General features: G+C 40.8%; 1 long non-coding RNA gene across 1 annotated transcript in view; it reads right to left on the reverse strand.

The window, feature by feature from the left end:
• Positions 1 to 13,781, reverse strand: part of LOC121335863 — a 60,382-nt gene that overhangs the window by 19,602 nt on the left and 26,999 nt on the right. The window contains exon 3 of the long non-coding RNA XR_005952660.1: positions 11,426 to 11,432. This is a non-coding gene — a long non-coding RNA (uncharacterized LOC121335863). The remainder of the gene's footprint in view (positions 1 to 11,425; positions 11,433 to 13,781) is intronic.

Here is a 13,781-nt window from a genome sequence, read left to right on the forward strand (position 1 = left end):
GTAACATTATTATAATGTTTATAACTTCCACACTGTTTAAAGGAGATTAAATTGGGGAAAAATTAGCCCTTTTATTTAAATTATCAAGTCCTCACTAAATATTAGGGCAGAAATCAAATATGAACATTTGTGTGTTTCTGTTCTTGAGAGTCTTTTAGAGTAATTTGTTCACCTTGCAGTTGGTCCTATCCGGAGTATCCCAGTGGGTTAGCAACTGGAGAGGGCAACAGCCAATTACAGCATTTCTGTTTCCATAGTGAAATACTACACATGTCTTCAGACAATTTAGAAACAGAAGTACCATTTAAAAAGAAGTCCACTCCATGAACAGTCCAGATTGGGTAGTAGGATATATATGACCTGTAGCTGAACACTCTCCTTAGAATGAGGTGAATAGCACTGAAGTCTGCAATAAATGAGCAAACAAAGCTAGAAACCAGGAAGAAAATAACAAGAATGTTAAAAAGATGAAATAAGAGCAAGTGATGGCACCTAGAAGACACAACATTGCTTAGCTGATCCATATCACTGAACTGTGCATTTTCCAGTTCTCTTTGCAAAATTTAAGGGACTTCTGCTGTACTAGAACTGCTCAGTCTTTCATGTATTCATTTCTGGGGCCAGAAAGCTGTTATGTATTTTTTTTACGGAGAGAAAATCAAGGTAATAAAACCTGAGTTATCAAGTCCATATGTGCTTGACTCCTGTCAGCTTCTAAAACCTTTGATTATCTGCACTACAGACTCATTAAAAAGCAAAGAGGTTTGTGTGCCTTCATGTGCTTATCACTTTTAAAAAAGTGAGTTGCAATGCTGCCAGTCTGAGGGGCTCAAGTGTCGTGAGACCAGACTACATAAGCCAAAAAATAACTATGTAATTGCCACTTTAGCTTGCTTTTTGACTTTGTGAGAGCTGGATGGAAGTTGCTCTTTTCCTTTAGCTGCCCTATGTGAGCCGGACCTTAAAGTCACCTTTCCTTCATCAGAGCACATCTCACCAGTGAGCATGCTAGAGTAAGACCTGAGTAGACTAAACTAAGTGTTCTGGCAACACAGAGCAATGACTGCCCACAGCAACTACTTTCAGGTAGCTCTGCCCACTGCGGAAAGAAATTAGTGCAAGTCTAGACTGTGTCCTGCAGGACAAGGACCTTTGCAAGCACACGTTTCACAAACTGAATCAAAACGTCCATACAGAACACCAAAAGTTTAGAAGAGGGCTTGGGAAAGGAATGAGGGACATTCCCTATCCTACTTCCTATTAAATCAGGCAGGAGAATTTCTAGTGTAATAGAGAGTGATCAAAATGAAAGGAAGCCAAATCATTAGTCATGACCACTCCCTTTTTGAATGTCACTTCATAAACACATTAAAACCAAGTGAGAAAGCACCCACGTTTGCAGCCAAAGATGTGGAGGAGGGTTTTGTGGTTTTGGTTTTTATGGGTATCCACATGGCTAATTCACATCATGTTTTTGTTGATCTTTTAATATTTATGTCCAGATGCCCCTGAAATTTTCCAGATGTTTTCTCACAGACATCAAATATGTTTGCATAGCAATTACCAAAAGAAGTTTTGAGGCATTTCAAAGGCCTGAGAATAAAAAAGACAAAGTGTCTTTTGTCTCTTAAAGATTTCATTTTCTCTTTGTCTTCTCTAATTTTTATTTTATTATTACTATTATCTCTTATTTCTATTATTATTAATTTTTTATAAACCATTTATCAGCCTACTAACCAAAAGTGGAATCCAATCCATCTACTCTAAGGGTCCTGCTTAAGTGCTGTCTCTGAAAAGTTTAGGTTTCTGTTGTCAGATGATGCCTACATTTTCTACCAAGAAAATATATTATTTTTACAAATAATTAAATACCTTCACAGGTGATCTATGCATATAACTTAATCACTGATTCAGTCCTCACTCTGTTCCTGAGGTTTAAGCCAGAAATATTCCTCTGCGAAAGAGAAAAGACTGCAGGAGCAGGAGCTAGTATGTGCTGCTGGCCTTTTGGGTTCAGTCCTAAGGCAGTGGGCTCTGCCTTCCTGCTTGGTGTCACAGCATGGTCCTTCAGGAAGCTTCACAGATGCCCCTGGGGAAGGAGGTGGAAGTGACCTGCCTGTCCATCGCTGCTTTCACAGCACCACAGCACAAGAAGACCTTGTTACCCCAGAGCAACTGCTTCCAAGAATAGATATGCAACTAAAACAGAGCCATCATAGTGCATTCAGGCTAATTAGGAAATTAGCTAACACTTGCTAATTTCCACTTCCTAGGAAAGTGTCTGCAGGGAAAGGACTCCTAGGAAGTCAGTGCTGGACAGCAGACAGGGATTCTGGATGAGATGCAGACTGTATGGGTTGGAATTAGTTGGGCTTTAATCCTTCAAGTTATGTATTCTGGCAACTATAAAGCAACCTCATGCTTCCATGTGTTTCTATATTGTGTTGGGAAAAAAGCCCCAAACAGCTAAAACCAAATGTAATCCAAGTGCCAAGAGTGTAGGAAAAGAAACAAAACCTCTCTTAATGCTGAAAATTACACCATATGCTAGAACAACACAGTGGAAAAAGACCTGTGTTCCTCTAGAGTGAGAAGATATCACAGGAGGTGATTTGTTTAGCACCAATGCTGAAAGTGACAGTCCAGCTGCCAAGTTCAGTGGCTTCTGTGAGAGAAAACAGGCAGTCTTGTTCTTTATGTGCTGAGTGTTCACTGTAGTATATATTTTGGTCCCAAAAATAGTCAACCAGAGTTTTGCCAGTGAGTTCAATGAGGCAAAGATTTTTCCTCTGGCTAGCAGCAGAGCAGCAGCTTCACTGCTCTTATGAACTGGTGTGTCCCTGGATTTGCCCACAGAGCTTCACAGAGACAGAGGTGGGTAGCAAACACATCTGCATGAGTTATATTTGTATTTAGGCAGCTACAAGTGAAATTACACCATAATGTACTTAGGGAAGGATTTTTCACTGAGAAACAAATATTAAAGTGTGTGTCAGTATTTTCTGTTAATTGACTAAGGTTTGAAAGCATATATCTACATCCCAGACAGAAGTGTGAGCTGGAAATAGCCAACCACTCTAAACTGGCTTAGATACCAGAAGAAATATGAAAGGCAGAAGCATTATTTCAAACTCCCACTCAGTTAGAGCTAGTTCAGGCATCTCCCTTGCTTACCTTGTAACCTGCAGTATATTCTGATGCTATGATATGGAGAGAAATTTCAGAGAGCAAACAGCTGGTAAACCATAAGATATATTTTAAGATATTTTTCACAAAAATACATCAGAACTTGCTAGAGCAATTATTTCCTATGCACATCTTTCCTAGTCTCAGTTCATCTCTTTAGCTCAAAAATTATGTCAAAAATAAAAAGGGTTAACCTGATTAGCATCAGGAAATCCATGAAGACATTATTCCACACTGCTACTATCAAATGTCTTCTTAAGTCCATAAAACCAAACACAAAAACCTCTAAATTAAATCTGTGACCTTTAAAAGGCAAAACAAAACTAAACCACATCTGAAAGCTGTGGGTCAGGTGTTCAGCTCTTGAGAAACACTGTGGTTTCCTTGAGTCCACTGAAGCAAAGTTCCCAACCACAAAAAAGCTGTAATGAGTTGCACCAGTTATAATATTCACTGAAACAAAGGGAACTCCTCACAAGCCTTCCTGGAGCTGGTGATTCTCAGGCAATTCAGGTATCTTACCTAAATTATCTACTCCCCAAATTTATGGACTTCATCTTACAAACACAGCCAGCCCTGGCTGCTGCACTTACTGCAGCTATTGCCAACACTGGCCATGAAACTCCATTTTATGATTCTCAGCAGCAGAACCACCTATTCGCCTTTTGTTGCTTGGCATTTGCTAATAATTCGTCCAGAGTCAAGAGAACATTTTTTTTCCCATAGCACTGGCTTGAAGCATTTTTGTCTCTGTTTATTACAATTATTTTTTTATCTTCCCTTGTAACATCAGGCTTTGATCACTGTCAGGGACTGATTAATGAGCAAGATGGACATGAGATGTCCTCTGGGAAGGCAATTCTTGTGATTCATTTACAGTGGTGACATCTGTTTGCATCCTACTTTAAGGGCCCATTTCATCATCCAGTAGTGGCCAAGAGGCATGTCCCTGGAAATCTATATTTGTCATATGGGAAGCAAGAAGAAACTTTACCTAGTCAGACTGCTGAGGGAAGTGATAGAGTTTATTCGTGAACAGGGTGGTACAGCTGGGTTGACAGTTGGACTAGATGATCTTAAAGGTATTTTCAAACTTTGACAAATCTATGATTCTATTTATGACTACTCTGTCTGCTTTGGTCTTGTCCAGCGGTCCCAACTTGTCATGGAAGCAGTTTGACCAAGGCTCAAAATGAAGGACATACGCACAGGCCAAAAGCCTACACACTCATGTGACTGGTTCATTTAGCATTTTTTCTTCCTTTTTTTTTCTTAATAGTGTTTTTGATAACAAACAGTGTTTAGCAATGAAAAATAAGTTTCACTATAACATCAGTTACCACAGCATTAAAATGACTGAAGCTCCTTTAAATAAAGGACACCAAGGAGGTCGTGTGGGCTCATCTGTAGCTGTGCACCAAAGTTACCCCAGTTCTTCCCCCACTTTGCCACTTCTAGTCAGGCAGGAGGTCATAAAAGAGGCCTGATCTGGTAGGATAAAGCTGCCTGGAGAATCACACGGAAGAATAGAGCCACATCTCTAGGCTGAAGTTGATAATCATGTCTCTTTTAATCTCTAGTCTGTCTTGGCTGTATCACAGCATCAGGGACTTTCTTCTGTGCCATGACCCTCAGGAGTCTTTCACCCATGTCAAGCCCTGTCAGTACAGCCCAGCAGAGGGACCACAGCAGTGTTCTGTGTAAACACCGAAGGTGTAGCCCAGGGTACAGCAGGTCAAGGGGGAAGGACTGTGCAGCCCTCTGTTACAGACCTGAACGGTTTATCTCTTATTTTCTCACAGGTCTGAAAAGGTATTTTAAGACTTTCAAACAGGGAGGGAAAAAGAAAAAAAGGATAAAAAATAACTCTAATTGCAAATAGTGGCATAAAACCTGTGCTGTTCAGTCAGCCTTTTTCTACCAGGTAGTAGCTTAACTGTCTGTTTTAAAAAACTATTGCCTTCCCCTGTTAGATTCAATATCTGTCACATGATTAATGTGCTGGTGTCTTATTAACTGCTGTGTTAGAGGAGCTTCTGTACTCACCACCACCCCCCTTCTCTCACCCCTTTTGCAGAAACCTCAGTGCAATCCAGCTGCTCTGACTGGAGGGTACTGCACCTTCCGACAAAACATCATAAAGAGCAAAGAATTACCATTTCCAAGTAATCCATCCTATAAATCAACCCTCACATTTTGTTCTGAGGATGGTGAGGGACTCTGTGAGCTCTCCCTGTCTTCATATTCACATGACTGTCTGTCTTCAGAGGGAAGAACAAGAAAAAAAAGGTATGGGGGAGAAATCAGAAATGGCTAAATCATTCCAGCACCTCATTGATCTTATCTGGACCTCCCTGGCTGCAACAATAATTTGAGACTGTTGAAAATTGCCACCTTATCTGATTGGTGGTCTCACCAGCTGCTATTTTATCGGGGACCAGCTGGATGAGAAAAGCAGGACGTGGCACGACCTTGGTGTCTCAGCGCCTGACCTCAATATCTAATCAGTCGGATGTCTCGCTGAGGCTGCCTCAGGATGCTGTGCATGTCCCTTCTGGCACCAATTCGTTCAAAAGATGTTTGCTTCACACTGGTGTTAGCCCCCAGCACACACGCACACACACACACAGAGCACATTCCAGCACATCACTACCCTGCCTGATGATGCTGCAGCACCTGAGGTTTAAGATGCTTTTCTGTAAAGCTTTGGCAGCCTTACTCCCAAAAAGCTTAGTTTGCAGGACTGCACACAGTCAGCAACATGTCAGCATCCTGCTGGCATGGCAGCCAAGGCAGAGCAAGTCCTCCACACTCATTTCCTTGGCTTTGTGTGAGCTGTACAGTAATGTCCATCAGCGCAGGGAAGGTTACCAACAGAGTGGCACACCACAGACACTGCCACGTGCACTGCAATAGGGAGAAACTGAGTCTTGCTTCAGAGTGGAAATTGAAGGGAAAGGTTTTTACCCTAGCTCTAATAGCCATTAGCTGCACATCTGAGGAAAGCATTCCACATCTCTGTGTTCAGAACAAGACAGAATTTCACATGTAAGAATTCCACTGAGGCAAGGTTATAGCGTCTGTTAGCCCCAGGACTTTCCCTCAGTGCTGAAGAGGAGAAATTCCCCTTCCATTCCATTGGTGGAGCAGGGTGTCTGCACAGCACCTGTAATCCTCTACCCATAGGAACAGTAAAGGAACCATATACAGACCACCAGCCCTTCTCTTCCTTCTCTCCTTGCTGTGTCTGCAGGAGAGCCTCCAACCTGACTAGATCCTGCAGGAAGACATATTCTCTGGGGCAGGTCCCTGGGACATGGTCACCTCCTGTCCTAGCTTCTTGATCTTCCACAGTGGTGGATGCTGCTTGAGGAATTACCTCTCAAAAGAGCAGCCATTGCTCTGTGCTGCCCTGTTTAACAGGTGCAGTATGAACAGCATGCTGGGGGACAAATCTGGGCTTGACCCACCTGAGGCATCATAGACCAACAAGGGAAAAGGTTGCAAACAAGTGAAACCTGGAGCACAGAAAAAATAACCGTCCAAGGAAGATCACAGTTCTCTAGCAGGTCATTTCTTTAAAAAGAACATTAATAGTTTCTCCTTCAATTTATGGCTTTTAATTCCTTTAAATGTGTACATTTATTATACAGATTTTTTTTTTTTAAGACTGAAACTAGAATCAAAGATTTTGATTCTTTTAAGCCTTTGGTATGACCCTATTTTTTTTTTTTTCTGGAAGTTACTATGGGTTTCTTTCTTCCTGTTCCATTTAACCAAATTTAATGTAGAATTTCTCATAAAACAGCGACTTCCTTCCCAATTATCTCCATCCATCATCTCTGCTGCATGTGGTGTCTGCTAACAGGAGTTTTGGATATGCTCTTTTCACATCAGTACCATGCACAAACCGTGGTGTTCCTGCTCGCAGGAAGTGTGAGAAAAAGGTGTCAGTTCTATACCAAAAGAAGCTCTTGCTCTGGGGGTAGATTTCCCTGTGCAGTAAGTAGGGATTATAGCAGGGGAGTCCATCAGGCAAAATAAAGGAGCAGTACATTCTCTGGCCAAGTCTTGGTTAGTTGTTGCTGTTCCAAGGTGCCAGAACATTGAAATCCATTATGTCCATGGCAGTCTTGGAATTTAAAGCTCAGAGACCTATATAAGTCTTTGCAGGAGGTGCAAAGTTTATTTTTAGTGCTTCCATAATTTTCTCCCTTGTCTGAAGAAGAAGAAGATGATGATGATGATGATGATGATAAGAGGATCTTATATATTTTTTCGTTCCATTTGGTCTTTACTTTCACTGTGACTGAGCAGAATCATAGTGTTTGCTGTCCTCCAAAGCCAGATTTAAATGCCTTTAAGGTAGAGCAGTTGCAAAATAATCATTACTTTATTTTGACAAAAAATATTTATTGTGTTTGGAGTCTGGTTGTTTACTGAAAGAAACAGTGTGACAATACTTGTGGCTTGCAATAGCAATCTTATCAAGCAGGGCTCCCTGCTGTCCCCTGACTGCACACAGACCATAACCCTGGACAACATTCCTGCACTTGTGAGGACATTGCAGCAAATTCCAGTCCAAATAAAGCTACAGAGCAGATAAGCAATTCCACCTCAACAAGCACAGATGTATATGTGCAAAAATGTTCCCATATCAGGTCCTAGATAATAAACCCCAAGATGCAGGCAAGTGCATCTTGCTTGACTGACAACACGTAGCAGATTGCCTTAGTGTGTTCTTTAGGAGAAGCAAAACATACAATTAAATAAAACTTGTTATTGAAAGCAACCCCCCTCCCCCCTCCCCCGAAAATAGATGTCAAGCTCTGACTAGATAAATGTGGTATTTTAGGTGGAAAATTGAATGGACTTAACAGGAGTAATATGAACAGTTGGTCCTGGAAGAGCTTAGAGACTGTAAATATTGCTCACTGCTGATGCTAACACAATGATGAATGTATCAAAATATTAGTATCAAAAGACTGCTGGAATAGATTTGCAATGTTGTGGAAAGCGTGAAGGGAGGTAGCTGTCCTTCCCGTGGCTTTATATTAATCTGGGTACTGGCTGATAGCAGGGGCCATGAGCACTATAATTAGATTTTGGAAATGTATATAGGGAGGAGGAAATGGAATAATTAAGGTAAGCTATCAGATGCCTGTCCTCATCCTTTTTAAACAAGCCAGAAATATACCCTGCACTCGTTCAGCATGCAGCCTTCAAGGGGAAAGGTGTCAGACACTGTAATTGGTAGAACTTGAATGCTGCTGTACTGGTGTCCCTTTTTTAAGGAAACCTATTTTCCACACCAAAATTGATCCGGCAAGGTTGTTATCTCATAATGCACACCTAGTGAGGTTCTATGAGGCCTGAGGGTAGGAAATAGCAGGACACTTGACAGCCTCTGTGCTGCACCCTCTCTGGGGTAACTCACTGCTGAGGCAACAGGCTACGTGGTGAAATTATAGGTACGGGTATGTGGAGAGTGTGGGATTTCCTTAAAAATGGCACGGGTGAGGCATAAAAATTGCTAATGGATCTGGCTAGGTCTGACAGCTGAACCAGGTGAGCATTTCCTTCCCCTTCTGGGGTGCTGCTAGGTGAGAAAGCACCTGAAAGGCACACTGGCTTTTATTTAATTATCCTGCCCTCCTTAAACAGCAGAGAACAGCCAAGGAACCTCAAAAAACACAAAAAAGGAATAATTTTGGTGTGGAAAATTATTTGACATTATTCTTAAATATTTAAAGGACACTGCCTGCTGGTTTGGAAATCCAGTGAATAATTTAATACTGTTTGACAGAATCTCTTTGGGTCAATTATTCAGTAAGTGGATTAATATATTCTGACTAAAACAAAGCACATTGCATTTTGGTGGACATATCTTATTACATCACATATTCCATGTCACATTGCATTGCAGAGGATGCCAGCATAATAAAATGGGGCAACTTGCATCAGAAAATGCAATCAGAATAATCTCCAAATATTTTTCTAAACCTTTCTCTTCCTGACTGTTTCTCTACCTGATCTGGCTATATTTCTCTGTTGAAAAAGGGAAATAACCACAACAAGAGGTCTGATCAACTTATTTTTAAAAAAATCTTCTTGGAAACTGCCAGCAACTCTTGACCTCATTATAACCCTAAGCATCTTATCTATACCAAACACTTTAATTTTAGAATAGCATCTTTAAAGCCTCAGGGGGAGAGAGAGAGCATCTCTTGATGCTTGACAGCAATTCTCTAACACTGACATGGTCCAAAACAGATATTCTTATCAAATCATTGTGAGGAAAGTAGCTGTAGTATAGAATCTCAAGGGCAGCGGGGATACAATATAGGTTAAAAAAAAAAAAGGACCCTGGGGATTTTGACAGATATGTAGAAGGCTTCAGAGGCAACAGCTGTTTCATATCAGGGAGCGTTTTATAGATAAAATTGGGTCCTGCTTTTGTTTTAAATCACCAACAGGCATACCTCCCTCTCCTGTACTTCCACTTCTCATTCTCCCACAAAAATGCTCTGAAGAAACAGGTGGGACTTTATTTCCAAAATCCCATAGTTCTAGTTGTGGATGACATTTATTTTAGTAAAGCTAATTAAAAGCTGGAATTTTTATTTTGTGGGGAATTCTCAGATTCTTCAATATTCCTTCAAGGAGAATGAGGATAAAAAAATCAAAAATGTCATACCTTTACTGTGAAATAGAATATTCCAAAAGCAATTTGATGGCTATGCATTTTTTATAATTGTAGTATGAATATTACAACATGGTGTAAAACCCAAAACAATGCTGTAGAGGACAAATACTCAACTTTGTGGGAATGATCTGAGTATAACATGATATTTACTTCATTAAAGTGAGATATTTCTGAAAAAAAAGGCTTCCATTTCCTGCAGTCAGCATGTTCTGACCAAATCCCTTTACCAGCTCAAAATTGTAAAGACAGATATGCAAATATGCACAGCTGAAGGCCTGAGTAAAATCAGAATAAAAATCATTACAAAAATAAAAGGTACCTGTTCCTCTGCTCTCACAGGTGCATTCAGCAAAATCTACTACTTGGAAAGGCTAGGATGGCACTTGGCCTTAACCAGCAGCTGCTTTAGCAAAGCAAAGGGCACATCTAGGAAAAAAAGATTCGTTTTCTTCTAAACATATCCTTAGGGTGATTCAACAGGAATTTTTCTTCCTATACTTATGAACGGGGGCAGGGATGAGGTCAGGATAAAGGCCCAGAGAAGCTTGCAAGATTAATTGTGAGGAGTCTCTGGTCCCCAGCACTAAATGTCCCCACGCTCATGTGCATCTTTGCCAGACAATCTGAACAATCTCTTCTCCAGAGCTGTATGGGAACCTGTCTTCTTCAGATCTCCAGCCTGAGGCCAGAAGTCCTTCCTGCAGTCCCGTTGCCCAAAACTGCAAAGGCCTCAAGCAAATGGCCTTCTCGCATTCTTCAGGATCATATAAAGAGAGGGACAAAGACAGTTCAAGAGAAAAACCAAAAACTCAAACCAACCTTCAATGCCCAAACAAGCTGGAGTGGGAAAATGGTCAGGCTTTTAGTCTAGTCTAATTTTCTTACCCAGTTCTTTGTGGTTTTTGTTAGGGATTGCAGTACAGCACTGCGATGCTTCATGCTGACCTTTTGAACATCCAAAATTGTTTTTCCCTTTCTACTAATTGGGAAAAGGAGGCAAAGGGAAAGTCGTCATTCTGAGAGCTTAAAGGTTAGTGTCACAAACCTACACAGAGCTTGCAGTTTTAGCTTTTGGCGAGGTTTGAGCCTGGAGTGGCTGACACGAAGCCCTCAGATCTGCACTGACAGATGGCAGTGCTTCCACAAGCAAACTTCTGCATTCCAGACACCCCCCAAGGAGCTCCTTTGCAGCAAAGTAACTAGCACTGATGAAAAGGTACAGCCTGAGTTCTCCTTCAGACTATTCAGTAATAAACATTAATATTGAAAACCCCATAACCACCTAAAAATGCATAACATCAAGGCCTCCTATCCTTGACTTTTATGCACATAACTTCACTCCAAGTCAGCCTCATTAAGCTTAGCTGAATAATTCGAATTCTCAAGTGTTTGGAGGGTTGAGAATTGAATAAACATAGCAGAAAGCTCACGCATCCTCCTTACATTTTTAAAACATGTACTTCCAAAGAGATGTTGCAAGAAATATATTAAAGACAATAGTTCAATAGGCTGAGATGAGAAAACATGCACTACCAGGAACCTTGCCTGATGTATGAGGGGTATTAAAGGACAGGGAAATACAGTTGAACCAATTTCTAACTTTTCAAAATTGTATCATGTCACACTGAAAGGAGACAGAAATTTATTACACAGACAGTTAAAATATACATGCATACATGTACACACACACATACACATATTTACCTTGAATGGCTCCTGTAGGAGAGGGAGAAAATGCTGTATGGTCCCCCTGACTCGTGGAAGGACAGAAGCTGGGGTGGGTAAGGGATGCGGGACTGGGGGCTGGGGATGCCCAGAGGGCTTGTTCTGGATCTGCAGTGCTGTTCAGGGGTATTTTAGGCAGGGCAGAAAGTACAAGGATCACTGGCTGCAGCACAAGACAGCCTGAAACAGGATGGTCTGGGCTGTGCCTCAACATGAATACTCTGGCACAGAAAGGAAAGCACTACCAAGAAATTTAAAAAAAAATTTAAAAAAGAAAAAAAATAAGAAAATAAAAAAAAATATATATGCAGAAATGGTTTCAGAGTTTTTGGAAACCTTTCACAGGTACTGCATTATTTTAGAAACACAGACACTCTCCAAACATTTCACACAGGCAGCAGAGCCTTTTTGCAAAGACAGGAGAACCAGAGGGAGAAGGAAGGGTCAGAATCAAAAATTAAAGTTATCAGGTTAGATATCCAGAGAGAGCTGTTTAAAATGTCAGCTATGGCTGATGGTGTTAGTTTTAAAATGCTCTTTTTAGGATTTATTACTATTAAAATCTCTGAAAGAAGACATAGAGATGAGGCCAGTTTCAGTTTGAATTTCAGTGGTGCAGAGGAAGCCCGCAGTGACTACATCGAGCCTCTTGGAGAGCACAGGGAAATGGTCTTCCCAGTAATGTGTGCTTTAAACTCTTATCTTCCATTTCAGCTCCAGAACACCAGTTAGAAAGGATTGTTGTCCCACCAAAGGGTATATCAGCTCTACAGAAAATTATTAAGTATCTGGTTTTTTTTTCAGTATACCTGATTTTCCAGATAGAGAAGTGAGTATTTTCTGTGTAAGTAAATATTTTCTATATTCCTGATTTGGGAAACTATCTGAGTGTTTTCACAAATAAGGGGTGGATTTGAAGCACTCCTTGAAGAGCTACTCATAAACAGGGATCTTGTTTCTGAAAAAGAAATGGAAGATGAAAGGGAGACCAAAACTATTTTGTGGATAAGGTTCAAGTCAGAGTGATCTCCTGAAATGAGACGAATCACTTCCATTTTTCACTGATGCACCAGCAGAATTTGGGCTCCAGGCTTAATGAAAACAAAATGCTGCTCTACTCTAGAGCAAAAACCTTTAGGAAGAAAAATTCCAATTAAAAATATCTAGGAAAGATCAAAGAAATACTCATGGCTTAACTGACACCTGTAGCTCTCTCTAGTTATGAGGAAAGATGGGTTACATGAGCAGGAGCATGCTCCCAGAGCGAGAAATTGTGGCAGTTGACAGGTGCAAGATGCCAATAAATTATGGGATATGTGGAAGAGAAGGGGTCATCTATTTCATTGAAAACTGTCAGGGTTCAGTCTGCAGAAGATCAGAAAGAGATACTTAAGATAAAAGTTAAAGATGAAAATGTTTCTTCTCCTTCTTTTTTTTTTTTTTTTTTCTTTTCTTCAGGAGGAGGATGAGAAGGGGGAAGATAACAGTCAGGAAAGTTACTGAGTTAGAATGTAAATCAAAATATTCATTTCAGTTCTATAAAAGTATGGTGGGACATTCAATCTTCATGTTAATCATGTAAATTAGTTCAGGGCTGAATTCTGCTCTTACAACCAGACATGTCTATAATGTAATATCACACATGTTCTGAACACTGTTGGTTGTATAGTCTGCTGGAATTGTCTGAAAAGACCAACTTTCTTGTGCTTAAATTTTACCATCTCTTCCTCCTTACAGAGGAGGAAGAAATAGCCATCAGCAAGTGAATGTATGAAAAACTGATAGCAACAGCAGCACAATGCTCGAACCTGATGCACAGGTGCCCAACAATCAGTGCTGCTCAGCACAGCGTTCAGAGCCCTGGCCAGGAGGAAAGTTGCCCTCTCTTCACCCTTGTTCTTGGTTTGAATCTGGTTTCTCCTTGTGCTTCTGCTGTTCAAGTGAAGCCTTGCGATGGTATAAGCAGAAATACTTCATTGTCTCTTTTGCCCTAGGCAAGTGTGGCTGAGTGCGAGCGTATTCCCATTAAGTCATGGGCATTAACTGTGTATCACAAGCAGGGAACTAGGAAACTGCTGCACAGTCTCCAAATTGTTTTATTTCTTTCCTCCCATCATCCCCTTAGTAGGAATGGATTAAAAGTGCAGGCTCTTTGCTTTTTTCC

Source organism: Onychostruthus taczanowskii, unplaced genomic scaffold, assembly GCF_017590055.1.
Source record: "Onychostruthus taczanowskii isolate IOZ18803 unplaced genomic scaffold, ASM1759005v1 scaffold21, whole genome shotgun sequence".
Taxonomy (NCBI): Eukaryota; Metazoa; Chordata; class Aves; order Passeriformes; family Passeridae; genus Onychostruthus; species Onychostruthus taczanowskii.